Source organism: Crocuta crocuta, unplaced genomic scaffold, assembly GCF_008692635.1.
Source record: "Crocuta crocuta isolate KB4526 unplaced genomic scaffold, BGI_CrCroc_1.0 scaffold101, whole genome shotgun sequence".
Lineage (NCBI taxonomy): Eukaryota > Metazoa > Chordata > Mammalia > Carnivora > Hyaenidae > Crocuta > Crocuta crocuta.
This window is the reverse complement of record NW_027527956.1, coordinates 3,128,342-3,142,920: the sequence shown is the minus strand read 5'-3', so window position 1 is coordinate 3,142,920 and position 14,579 is coordinate 3,128,342.

Here is a 14,579-nt window from a genome sequence, read left to right as displayed (position 1 = left end):
GCTTGTTGATAGGGAGCCATATATGGATAGTCAGAGGAATAGTAGTGGTCCACGGGCTGTGGTTTGCCAAGCCTGTGCCCCACAAGGCGGGGTAAGACCCAGAGACCCCACAGCGTAAAGCCAGAGAGTGTGATCGCTCAGCTTCTAACAGAAACCCCCGAGTCCTCCAAACCTGACTTGACAGAGGTCGAATCTCTCTCACAGTGTATTTCATAAAGGAGAAGGTGTCCTGATTTACTCTGGGGGCTCACGTCGGGGATAACCTCTCAAACTGCCCAACCAGGAAGGGACAAATCTGTTACAAAAGAAATCGCTTGATTGCGTCCTATGGCATCAATGCTTTGTTACCACTTTCTAGCAAATGATGGCTGTAGAATATGTTATTTCTCCCACGCGCCTTTGCTAACTGGCAGTTTCCATTGAAGATATTTTGTTTCCTCTGTGTTACATGATGCTAGTCGTTTTTGGAGGCAGTTACACTCATTCTTGAGCCACGCTAAGAGAAATGCACATCATCCAGTAGTCTGATCTCTGGAATTGAATAAAGCGGCCACTCTGTCATACAGCCGTGTCACTCTACATGGGGACGTTAGGAAGGCTAAGCACCAAGGAACCGCGTGGCTTCTCCAAGGTCCTGTCTGACCAGTGTTTTCCCCTACTGGGATCCTTCCGTCTCTCTGTGAACAACAGATGGATGGCTGGACAAAATTGTTCATCCCTCTGATTCCAAATAGTATTTTTCTCCATTTTAGTCGGTTGTAATGACTAATACTTCCTACAGTTTACCTCAGACGTTATCACTTACCAATAACCAATGAGACACAGGGGGAAGTCGGGAATAGGAAAGCTTCACTTTCTTAAACTTGAGCTTGGATATCAGTTCTGACGGCGAACTATGAAAAGACATTGAGAACCCCCAATGTCAGGTTTGGCTTTGAGAAAAAAATTCCCTTTCTTCAAGAAAACACATATTCTTAATATGCATGAGGAAAAAATAACAGGCTGCCTTGTTTTAACCGATTAAGAATCTATAGAGAGATTGAAAATCAGGCACCTTAAAAAATACAGAATAACTTTGGCGTAGAAACAGATTCTCTATGACGGTTCTTTCTTTCTTTAGTCAGGTTGCAGTGCAAATTTCTCAGTCCTGTATATTTTCTTTCTTGGAGATATATACGTAGGTATGTTGTAAATTTGTATATTTATGTATCTTAGAAACCTTAAGATCAAATACCATAAGAGTTTATTGATTCACTGTCAAATGATCCCATCTTAAAGTGAGCATTTTTCAGCATTATCTCTGTCACTAAAACTTCTGAAGGCCAGATGAAAATACATTTAACTTCTAAAAGTTATGTTTGACAATCTAAGGAAATATTTAAGAAGCTAAGCCTTCCATGCCATTTTTGTGATCTGGCTCCTATCCAAAACAGCATCTACTCTGCCTGCCACTATATTTAGTGTGATTAATGATGAAGAGATGCTTTATTCACAGTTTATTCATTTATCATGTATTCATTTATCTTTCAAAGGGAAGCTGGCAGGTAAAGGCAGGAACCTCTGTGAATCACTGGGTAGGATTCATTCGCGACTGTACTGCGGGCCTGCTAGTCACGCCCCAAAATGTAAATGCAGGACAGTGTATCTTTTTAAACATCTTTTTCTCTGTCCTTGTCCATCAGAAATGCCTGTGAGTATCCACGCTTTGTCCTGAGACAGAGCGGTCTGAAGGCTGTCCTATTGAACGGCAAGGCAGCAATCTCAACTTCCTCTAAGGCTGGACTTTCTCTTCCCTCTGCAGTTAAGGTATTTTTTTATGGCTCAAGCACATAGTAGATTATTGTATCCCATATTGATTTCCATACATTAATTAGATAGTGAATTTGCAGGGGCACCTGGGTGGCTCAGTCAGTCAAGCATCCGTCTTCAGCTCAGGTCATGATCTCACAGTCCAGGAGTTCGAGCCTCACCTTGGGCTCTGTGCTGACAGCTCAGAGCCTGGAGCTGCTTCCGATTCTGTGTCTCCCTCTCTCTCTGTGCCCCTCCCCCTGCTTGCCCTCTCTCCCTCTCTCTCTTAAAATAAAATAAAGATGTATAAAAATAAAAGAAAAAAGAATAAGCACTCCTTTAAAACCAGATAGTGAATTTGCAGGGAAACCCTATTGATTAAAGACATAGGCACATCGGGCTTTAAGGTAAGGGTCTATGAGCACTGGACAGAGAGCTGAGAGGAGCACGATCATGGTCTTTAAATTGGTGAACAATTACTGTAAGAGATGTGATGAACATCTGCTTTGCACTCTTACAAAGAACTGAAAACAAAGGTAATAAAGTTAACTTCTGACTTTGGGAATTGGTGTAAGAGATAAGGAAATATTTACTAAAAATTAATACCGTTAACCGCTGGGACACATTACGTAGAGAGGTGACACAAGTACCTTTTGACCTTCATAGACCAGACTCACCTGACTTTTTATTTTCCTACAGAGGGTCAACTCTCTGTAAGGATCACAGTTCTGGTGGGGTGGCCTCAAGTGTCATGATTTTGCACATCGGTAGGCATATATGGAATGTTATAAATAAGTTAATATATGTGCATTTGTAAAATTGGATCATGGATCCCAACATTTTAATAACCATTACCTTTGGATCAATGGGTAGTTATATTTTTTCTCTTTAAAGTATACTGTATGGCATTTATTTATTTAGCAAGCATGACAGGGGAGGGGCAGAGGGGGAGGGAGAGAGAAAATCTTAAGCACTCTCTACACTCAGTGCAGATCCTGATGCAGGGCTCAATCTCACAACTGTAAGATCATGACCTGAGCTGAAATCAAGAGTCAGACAGTTAACTAACTGAGCCACTCAGGCTCCCCTATATTTTTACAGTAAATATACATTATATGTACAAAGTGAAAGGAAAATGTTTTAATAATGATATTTAATAATTTATGGGCAACATACAATATGCTATTATGTAACACAATATTTTGGCAAAATAAATTTTGAAGCAACATATTTTTATACAATACAAACATAAACACAAATACATAAGGTTTAACAGTTGAAATTCCAGATGATTCCTATTCCATAACCCCACTCAACACAAAGATTCATGATAGCTTCGTAATTGAATCATTAGCAGAAAAAACAATGAAATTTGATGCTGAGCTAGACATGAGGTAAAGGAAAGGGGCCATATTCTAGAAGATCCCTTCTTTCCTTTGAGAAGGTAAATTGGTAATGGGGAGGATGGAATGTAGTCAATGTCAAATTCAAGTTGTCTTTGAGAAAGCTAGTTAGAAGTAATCCAATAGTTAGATATGGAAATCTATGTTTTATAGATGACATTTAGACTTCAGATATAAATGAGGCATTGGAAGAGATAAAATTATGCCATTGGAATAAACATAGCCTCATTCACTCACCGTCTTCAATGATTTCTATGCATAATGTGGTGTTAGATTCCAGAGAATAAAAAAAAAAAGGATGGTATTTATTCCTTAATTTTACTGGAAAGGGAAACAAAACCCAAAAGGCCTTACCAAAGCATAAAATCAGGTGCAACTCTGAGGCACTGAGGGACGTAACAGCCGTTAAGACATATGTCTTATTCCGCCTGGGTGGCTCCGTCAGTTAGGTGTCCAACTTCAGCTCAGGTCATGATCTCACAGCCCATGGGCTCGAGCTCTGTGCTGAGAGCTCAGAACCTGGAGCCTGCTTCAGATTCTGTGTCTCCGTCTCTTTCTCTACCCCTCCCCTGCTCAGTCTCTGTCTCTCAAAATAAAATAAAGACATTAAAATTTTTTTTTAAAAAAATCAACATGCCCTATTCAATAACTTTGTCATCAACTACCAAGTTTCATGTATCTGATGGCTAGTGTATGACTGTGTCAAAGTCGAGTCAACATGTCAATACTGCTTGATATGTTCTCGGCATCTCTCAAAGCACTTTTTTTTAAATTAATGTTTTAATTATTTCTGAGAGAGAGAGAGAGTGAGAGAGAGCGAGCGAGCGAGAGCATGAGCAGGGGAGAGTCAGAGAGAGAGGGAGATAGAGAATCTGAAACAGGTTCCAGGCTCTGAGCTAGCTGTCAGCACAGAGCCTGATGTGGGGCTCAAACCCACTAACCGTGAGATCATGACCTGAGCCAAAGTCAGACGCTTAACTGACTGAGCCACCCAAGCGCTTTTGATGCTGTCACTAGCTTAAGCCATTTCGCAGCCCTGTAGCATATTATTCCATCACCCGTGTGGTAGAGAAAAGAAACATAAACTACACGAGACCTTAAACTCGTGGAGTTGGTGTCAGGAATACAAACCAGCCTGCACATCCAGGTGTGGCTCCAGAGTCCCCATCACAGACCATCCAGCATGATGACTCCAGATGTATCCTTCACAAATACATACACGGGTCAGAAGAAGAAAGAAAAAGCTAATACTATAGACTTTGTAGCTGCTTATGTGTTCATTTTTAAGGCAAATCCACTTGTAGGGATTACAGTGATTTATTTTTTAAAGTTTATTTATTTATGTTGAGAAAGAGAGAGGGAGAGACTACAGGAGGGACAGAGAGGGAGAGAGAGAATCCCAAACAGGCTCTCCACTGTCAGCCCAGACCCTAAGGCAGGGCTTGAACTCACAAACGGTGAGATCGGGACCTGAGTTGAAACCAAGAGTTGGATGCTTAACTGACTGAGCCCCCCAGGTGCTCCTAAAATAATTTATTTAAAGTAAGAATATGGGGGAAGGTGCATCACAAGGATGCCAGCAAAGTTAAGAAGGGCAAGCCTCGTGTTCCGTGTTCCCACTTGCTGAGTCCTCATGCTGTCAGGAAAGTTGTCATTCTAAGAAATGAGGAGTGTGTTCGGATTTCCTAAGAAATGCTGTGAAAATAAAGTTACACATCTAGGACTTTGTGCAGGTGAAATAGCCCAATAGGAATGCAAAACATGGAGTCCGAGAGACGCAGGGATCTAGGAAGTTATTAGAGACTTAGTTCAAGTTTATCCACATCCCTAAGGGACCAGGGAGGCTACACACACACACACACACACATAGACACATACACATGCACACACATACACACACACACACAGATACACACACACACATACATACACACACATGCACACACATACATACACACACAGATACACACATACATACATACACACACATACATACACACACATATACACATACACACATACACACATACATACAGATACACACATACACACATACATACACAAATACACACACACACACACACACACACACACACACGGAAACAGTATCAAACCAATTTACAAGTCCTGGACCCAGGACATCATGTTCTTGAAAAATGTTGCAGAATTAATTTGTGTATTGCATTATGTTGCTCATTAGGCACTAGGTGAACTTATCATTAAATATAATTTAAAATGAGGATATTTTTCTATGAATTGCAATAATGAGGTAGGTAACCTTGTTTAGTAAAGTTGCTATGAAATTAAACATCTTCCTGTATATCTTCTTGAATTATTTGATAAAAAATTATAGAAATTACTAAGTACACTTCTGATTCATTAAAGATAGATATTATTTATTTTTAATAAGAATTTTGGATGACTTGGGGTGCCTGGATGTCTTAATCTGTTAAGTGTCTGACTCTTGGTTTTAGCTCAGGCCATGTCCAAACTTCATGAGTTTGAGCCCCGCACCGGGCTCCATGATGATAACACAGAGCCTGCCTTGATTCTCTCTCCCTCTCTCTCTTCCCCTCCTGCTCTCAATAAATAAATAAATAAATAAACATTTAAAAAAAGAATTTTTGATGATTTTATTTTCATTTTCTCATTATTATCAAACTTTACCAATTCTTCTGCTTTGAGTTTATATTGGGGAACATATGCTACATTTTATTTTTGTATTCCATATAATAACAAAAGTATTACATTTTATATAACATCATATATTATATATAGCATTATGTACTACATGTGATCTATTATGGATAGAGAATTATTCAAGATATATTTTATTAATTAGAAATTCTGAGAAGACTTATGTACTCAACTTGGAGAGTTTGATTGCATTAATTATCACTACAGGATAACTAATAAGAGCCCGAGGAAATTGAAGTATTTAAAAACTTTATTTTCCGTCCCACATGAAGGAGGCGGCGAAGGAGGGACGCCAGGTCCAGATGCAGGAAAGTGCATCGCTGTTTCTCCGCAGCCTGCTCTCGCTGGCCTACGCTCAGAATCTGGGCACTTACTCCTTCAAAAACAATATAAAAAAATCAGAATGGTTTCTGGTCTGCTTTTATTTTTTAATGTTTATTTGTTTTTGAGAGAGAGACAGAGAGAGAGAGAACACGAACAGGGGAAAGGATGAGAGAGAAGGAAACACAGAATCCAAAACAGGCTCCGGGCTCTGAGCTGTCAGCGCAGAGCCCGACGCGGGGCTCGAGCCCACGAACTGTGAGATCATGACGTGAACCCAAGTCGGATGCTCAAGGGACTGAGCCACCCAGGCTCCCCAATCTTGGCTTTGTTAAAATAGCACTTAACGTTTGCAGTTCTTAACTGCTTCATCTTAAAAACTGCTCCTGAGCGCTCAGTGCACAGTTTTTCCAGAAGCGCAGAAATGACGCGCAATCGGCGCTTGCTTCCGCTGGGCCATGTCCTGATGACTCACTGCGGACAGGCCTGCTGTGGTAGTGATTCCGCCATTAAAAGCTGTTGTCACCACATTTTATTAATGTTCCCCAAGATATTCAGCGATTTCTACACTCCCTTGAAATTCTAAAAATAAGCTCTCTACACTATCGCACTGCTCAGGGAAAAACTATCAAGTCATTTATTAACCCCCAAGTCTAGGAAAAATCATCCCCCTGACACTCCCAACCTGTAAATTCCTGGTTTAGGGTTGAAATTAATATTTATTGCTGAAAGCGAAGCTTTGTGAAATACTTTTCTCATGGGTTAACCTACTATGTGATATGCCAATTTCATGAAAATATTTAATGAAATATTTCATTAAAATATTAAGTTAATCCATGATATCTGATTAATATACTAGGTCCACAGTATAATAGTTTTGAGATGATTGTTTAAATATTTAGTTTGAAATACAAAATACTTAATAAATAGAAAAGTTCCTTTTTTAATTCTTTCAATGTGTTGTAAAAGTATCCATTTATTAAAGTATTATCTATCTAATCTGATATCTATCTATCTAACATTTATCATCTCTCCATCTATCTAATCTGATATTTATCTATCATCTCTACCTAATCTGGCTATTTTCTTCTTGGATCAGAGATCTCTGTTGGATATTAAGGCACAGCATTAGATAGCAATAAATTGTCATCAGCCTGGTTTAGAATGACTTTTTAGCATAGATGGGAGTTGTGTTTTCTTTTGTTATGTTTCTTAATTTTGACAAGGAACTGGGAAACCTGGGTGGCTCAGTCGGTTGGGCATCACGACTGTGGTTTAGGTCATGATCTCACGGTTTGTGAGTTTGAGCCCCACATCGGGCTCTTTGCTGGCAGCTCAGAGCCTGGAGCCTGCTTGGGGTTCTGTCTCCTCTTTCTGCTCCTCCCCAGCTCGTAGTCTGTCTCAATCTCTCTCTGTCTGTCTCTCTCTCACAAAAATAAATGTTTCAAAAATTTTTAAAAAATTGACAAGCAACCTATGCTCATCAGTTTGTTTTCCAAACACAGAGAAATTTCAAATGTAAAGAAATGTTGAAAGAAGACTACCATGTAAATAAAAGAAAATTTCCATAATCAGCCATATTTGTCTTCCCTCTTTGTCTCTCTCTCTGTGTCTGTGTCTGTCTCTGTCTGTCTCTGTCTCTCTTTCTCTCTCTCTCTTTCACACACACACACATGCACTTGCGTGATATATAGTCTTATGTGGGATGCAGAGGTCTCTCGGCTTCCCATCTAAATACACTGACTGGCCTTCCTGTCCGGAAGAATGAAGGCTATGACTATTCTTTGATGTTAATTTCCCAAAGACATTATTATTATGTACGGAGTTGCAAAACACAGGGTTTTCACTATCCCTTCTGCATAATTAGATAGCAGTCTCCTTGAAAACAAAAGCTCTTTCCTTCCCCACCATCATGTCATCCCTTCTTTTGTATCCTGCTGCAGATACTTGGATTTTATTTAGAATAGCAACCAACAGTAGTGCATTTATCAAGATTAAAAAATTAAAAAGTAATTTTAATGTCACTTAGTACTAAGTCCCCATTCAAATCTGCCCGACTGTTGTGAAAGTATTTGTTACGTTCTTTAAAATCCAAATCAGGATCCAGTCCGTTTTAACCTTTGCAAGTCATGGACTCTTTAATTTCCTTCAGTCTCAAAGGGGTGCAAATGCCTTGTTCAGGACACTGACTTTTTCAAGGCTCGTGAATAGTTAGTTTTCTTGTAGACTGTTTTGCACTCTGATTCTCTTGATGTGTAATTCCATTGTTTGTCCCTGTATTTGTTACAAACTGGAAGGAAGTTAGGCTCGATGATATTCCCATTAAAGTACTGGGGGATTTAGAGAAGATTTCATGTATGACTTAGTGCATCTCGTCAGAGGCTGTGATCTCAGATCCCTGTCACGCGTCATGCTATTTGACCAACTGGCTACTGTGGTGAAAGACAGTTCCCTCCACGGATTCTTTGAGACAATCACGTACCTGCACTGGTGGTGACTCTTATCCTGCACTTCAACAGCCCTCTGAGGCTTTAAAACAAACAAAATAAAAAAAGATGAATTTGTGTATTTATTTGTCTTTCTTCTTGTTCCGACTCAGACCGTTGGGGCACAACAGGTGCTCCGACTCACCCAGCTCAGCAGGCTCCTTCCTCTTTAAGTTTTGAGCCCTTTTCTGATTTCTGGCCAGAGGAGATAACCCATGCTGGTCTTTGCTCTTACTCCCTTGCTCCCTCCGGCTTTTAATTAGACGTTTCCCTTGGAATTCCTGATTCCTTTTATGGGGAGTGATAGATACTCAGCAGTGTTCTCATTACAAGGAGAACGTTATTGCTTCTCGCCTTTTTTTACTGCTGGCCTTTGATTTTTTTATTATTAAATATCTTTCAAGTACGCTACTGGTCTCCATTTCCATTGTTTTGACCATCTCTCCTCTGCTTTGCACAGCATTTTATTAACTGCCACCTTGTTTTCTTTCCCACATAGACTCAGGGCTGTATTTTCAAGAGGAAATTGCCATGTCACAGTTACTCTTGGATACAGATGAAGATGTACGGCGTGGCCATCAAACCCCGTATTTCTTGTCACCTATCTGGGTCTCAGCTCTCATGTAGTGTCATTTCCTTCTTCTCTTTGGACTCTGGCATGATGTTCCTACATTTACTTCCAAGCACTATGATGTCATTACCAAAAGAACTTTAAATAACTTGCTCTTTCTGACTGGAATGCTCTTCTCTGTCCCCACTGCCAATCTTTCCTTTCTGGATGCAGGACTTGTAACCAACAAAAGCATATAAATTGTTTTTGCACAATTTGAGGGATAATTAAAGATGCCTACTGGAGATTCACCACCTAACTTAGCATAGGAAATGTTGGGCCTCTTATGTGACTTCCCAGAGTCACTACCATGCTGGACTTTATGCTAAAAATGTCCTTGTTTTTTTTGTTTTTTTTTTTAAATTTATTTCTAGGAGAGAGAGAGAGAGACAGCGTGAGCAGGGGAGGGTCAGAGAGAGAGGGAGTCACAGACTCTGAAACAGGCTCCAGGCTCTGAGCTGGCAGTCAGCACAGAGCCCGACGCGGGGCTCGCACCCACGAACCGCGAGATCATGACCTAAGTGAAAGTTGGACACTTAACCGACTAAGCCACCCAGGAGCCCCAAAAATTGTCCTTGTTTTATTCGATGGTTTTATCATAAGGGTAAGTACCCTGCAATTAAATTGTTTATGTATACATATTTATAATATTTATATAACCAAAGTCATTCTGTTATATGTATTTCTCCTGCAACTTCCTTTTTCACTGAAAATTTCATTTTTAAGTTAGTTTATATAATTTCCTTGGAGTTTATTTTCATTGTTATGTAAAGCTCTGCTTTATAAATCAAATGATCTATTCTTTTGTCAATGGAATTATTCTCTAAACTTTTCGCTTTCTTTCTCTCCCTCTCTTTCTCTCTGTCTCTGTCTCTCTCCCTCTCTTTTTTCCTTCCTTCCATACATGTCTCATGTGGGAACATAGTCATGATTCTATAGGGCACATTCCTATAAGAGAGATTGTTGGTTTATAGAGAATGGAGATCTTCAACATTGTTAGGCAACACAAAATCTCTAAATGATTTAAATTATTTATATTTACGGAGGTTTATAATTATTCTAATTTTTCTGTTATCTCAGAAACAAATGATGTTGTCTGACATTAACTTTTAGAAATCTATGTTCTTAAAAATCATGTTATGTGTTTAATATACATTATATACATTTTTGTGATTACTAATGCCACGAGTCAACATTTCATTATTTTTTTTGCCATCCTTTTTTTTTCTTTTTGGTATGTGAAATGCCTATTCATGTTTTCATTTCTTTATTCATCATTCTCTTACATTTTTCACCTATGTATCTATCTATCTGCTTATTTATGCATCATCTATCATCTAACGTCTATGTAGACTTTTGGATACTGATATTTCACTGGTTATATTACAAATATTTTCCTTCACACATGTGTGTGTGTTTTCATTTTATCTATCATGACTTGTGCAGAACAAAATTTCCAGTTAATCTTATTGATATTTCCCTTATAGTTTATATTTTTGTGTATTATTTTTAAGAAATTTTGCACATTCTGAAGTCTTAAAGAAATATTCCTAAAGTTTTTTAGACTTTGACTTTTTATATTTATGTCCTAAATATTCCTGGATTTGATTTTTGTGCATGGTGTAAAGGAGCAACCCAATTTATTTACGTAACTTGTGGTTAAACAATTGTAGCAGCTGCTTTTATTAAATAGTCCATTCTTCATCCACAGCTCTGTAATGTATCTTATATTATATATCAACTTTCCACATATGTCTGGGCTCTCTCCTCCCTTCTATTGATCTGTTTGACTATCCTTACACGTACATGTACTGTCTTAAGTTACTCTACAGTCTTCATTCCTATTGGAGTTTTAAAGTCTGGATATTTGATAGAAAAAGACCACCTGATCAGTTATTTTTCAGAGTTTTCATGACTTTCTTAGTCTTTTGTTTTTCTAAATAGTTTAGGATATGTCATAAATTTATCTGGTGAAAAAAGTACTACTATAGTAGATTGAGATTTTATTAACTCTATAGTGTATTTGTGATAAAATGAAAACTTTACACTATGTTTTTGCCCATAATTGTAATATTTAATTTATTTTATTAAAGGCTTATAATGATAATCATAACATTGTGTTTACTTTTTCTTAGATTTATCCTTTAGTACATCATATATTTTATTATATTTGTTGATGAGCTTAATTAACATTTTCTACTTGTTCAATACTATTGGATAAAAGTACAATTAACTTCTATATTGATATTATAACTCAAACTAATAAAATCCTGTTTTGTGTGGAGATCATTTGCGGCTTCTGTCTAGATAAGCGTATCATCTCTGAACATTTTCAATAACATTTCTTTTCTTATATTTACACTCATGTTCTTTTATTTTATATATACTTTTTAAAAAGATGGCTACTGCAATGTTAACTATAAATTGCTGTATTAGACATTCATTTTTTTTCCCCAGTTTTATTTTTTTAATTTAAAAAGATTTTTTATTTAGTTTTGAGAGACAGAGAGAGACAGAGCAAGACCAAGGGAGGGGCAGAGAGAGAGGGAGACACAGAATCTGAAGCGGCTCCAGGCTCTGAGCTGTCAGCAAAGAAACTGACGCGGGGCTCGAACCCACTAACGGGGAGATCATGACCTGAGCCGAAGTTGGATGTTTAACCGACTGAGCCACTAGGTGCCCCAAATCTCCTTAATTTCAAAGTGGACTATTTTTCCATTTGCCTGTAAGTATCATGTTTCCATCAGGCAATTTTAGATCCCCATTTTCAGTTTAAGGAATTTGCCTCTTGTTGCTTTTTTTTCTATAAAATAAAATTACTAATATTCTTCAGATTTTGTCCAAATATTTTCTCTGTATCTAGTTAATGTTTGGTACATCTTGGTTGTCAGATTTTTAACCTTATTGATGTTGTTTGTGTCACTCATTTTTTTTTTCTTGATTAGTATTGACAGAATTTTCTCAATTTGTTATATTTTGCAAAAATTGACTTCGATTTTGTTGATCCTTAATTTTTTCGGTTTTACAATTTTCTGTTGCCATTATTTTATTTTCTGTGTTTTAGGGTTTATTCTCTTTTTATTTATTTATTTATTTATTTATTAATAGTTTATTGCCAAGTTGGTTTCCATATAACACCCAGTGCTCGTCCTCACAAGTGCCGTCTTCCATGCCCATCACCCCCCTTTACCGTCACCTCCGTCCCCATCAGCCCTCGGTTTGTTGTTGATTTATAAATAAATCATTTATATTTATTGTGATCATAGTACATCCAAAATTATTTATATCATCTTCTTTTGTGTGTTGAGCTTGTTCTTTTCTGTGTCTTTTAATTTTGGGGAGGAAGCACCTGGGTGGCTCAGTCGGTTCAGCGTCTGGCTTTGCTTCAGGTCATGATCTCAAGGTTTGTGGGTTCGAGCCCTACATGGGACTCTGTGCTGTCAGCTCAGAGCCTGGAGTCTGCTTCAAATTCTGTGTCTCCCCTCCTTCTGTCCCTCCCCAGCTCACGCTCCGTCTCTCTCAAAAATAAATACACATTTAAAATTTTTATTTCTTTTTTTATTACCCTATTTGGGCATTAAAGTTTTTTTTCTTTAACAAATTAAGAAAAATCACAATTGATTTTTCTTTTAGTGAGTTTTTTAAAGAATTTTTACATGCACATTTAATATAAAGTATAAATGATGCTTACTTTCATCTAAACAATAAAAAGCTTCAGAAGACTTTAAATCTGCCATGTCCCTCCTGATTTTTAAATGCTACATTTTAACATTTTACTTCATTAGCATTTTGTGTTTTTTTGTGCTTTCAAAAATGAGGCCTGTTGCCTTCAATCACTTGAGGAATATTTCATCTAATATATCGTTTAACGTTGGTCCCTCCTTAGGTCATTCTTGCAATTTCAATTAAGTAAACATGTAATATAACTCCTGATTCTCCCTTCCTTTTCTTGAACATTCCCTTTATCATTTTTATCTGTTTGTTTCTCTGTAATACAAGTTAGAGAATTTCACTTGCTTTTTTTTTTTTTTTAGCTTACTGTTTATCTCTTTAACTGTGTCTAATTAATTTGTAAACTCTTTTAGGGAACTTCTAATTTCTTTTTTTTTATTTTTTAATATTTTATTTGTTTCTTAGAGAGATAGAGAGAGGGAGTGAGCAGGGGAGGGTCAGAGAGAGAGGGAGATACAGAATCTGAAGCAGGCTCCAGGCTCTGAGCTAGCTGTCAACACAGAGCCCGACACGGGACTCGAACCCACAAACCGTGAGATCATGACCTGAGCCAAAGTCGGATGCTTAATCGACTAAGCCGTCCAGGTGCCCCAGGGAACTTCTAATTTTAATTGTTAACTTTAATCTCTAGAACTTTTATCTTTTCTCATATTTTATGCTTTGAAAATGACAAACTAAATGTGTCATTATATGGTGATTTAGTGTGGGTTTAATATTGTGGCTTGCTTTTTGTGTTGTCTCCATCACTAATGTCTGTTTTTCATGTGAATTCTATGATTTTAGGGTTTTTTTAAATTTATGTTTCTTGAACTTTATTCATGGCATCACTCAGAATACGAGTTAAAGTTTCTTTCCTTTTGAATTCTTACATTGCAGCCATTTTGGATATCTCAAATTTCCCTCCCTTCTTCCCCAGTCTTCCTTCCTTCCTCTCTTCCTTCCTTCCTTCCTTCCTTTTATATTTAATTACACATTTGTTTAAAAGAATATATGGAAAACAATACAAATACAAGAGTCTGTGATTATTTACTGATATCAGCTTCCTCTTCTACATAGGATATCATAACCAATATTTTTATTTTTTTTAAACAAATTTTTTAACATTTATTTATTTTTGAGAGACAGAGCGTGAGCAGGAGAGAGGTAAAGAGAGAGGGAGACACAGAATCTGAATCAGGCTCTAGGCTCTGAGCTGTCAGCACAGAGACCAATGTGGGGCTCTTACCCACGAAATGTGAGACCATGACCTGACCAACTAAGCCACCCAGGTGCCCCATAACCAATATTTTTAAAGCTTTTGTTTTCAAAAGTTCGACACTACTAGGAACATAAGTGTTTTTTTAAATAAATATATATGGTAAATATCGCATTCACATAGGAGTCTTCTCATGATAAAGTACTCATTGCCAACAGGAAATGACAGTACCTCCTGATAGAAGAAAATGTTTACCAAGTCAGTTATGTATATTTCTGTTTTGAACTGAGTTTCTGTTTCTTATCTCTTGAAGGTAGAGAAGTCTTCCTTAAGTCTTTTAATTCTTC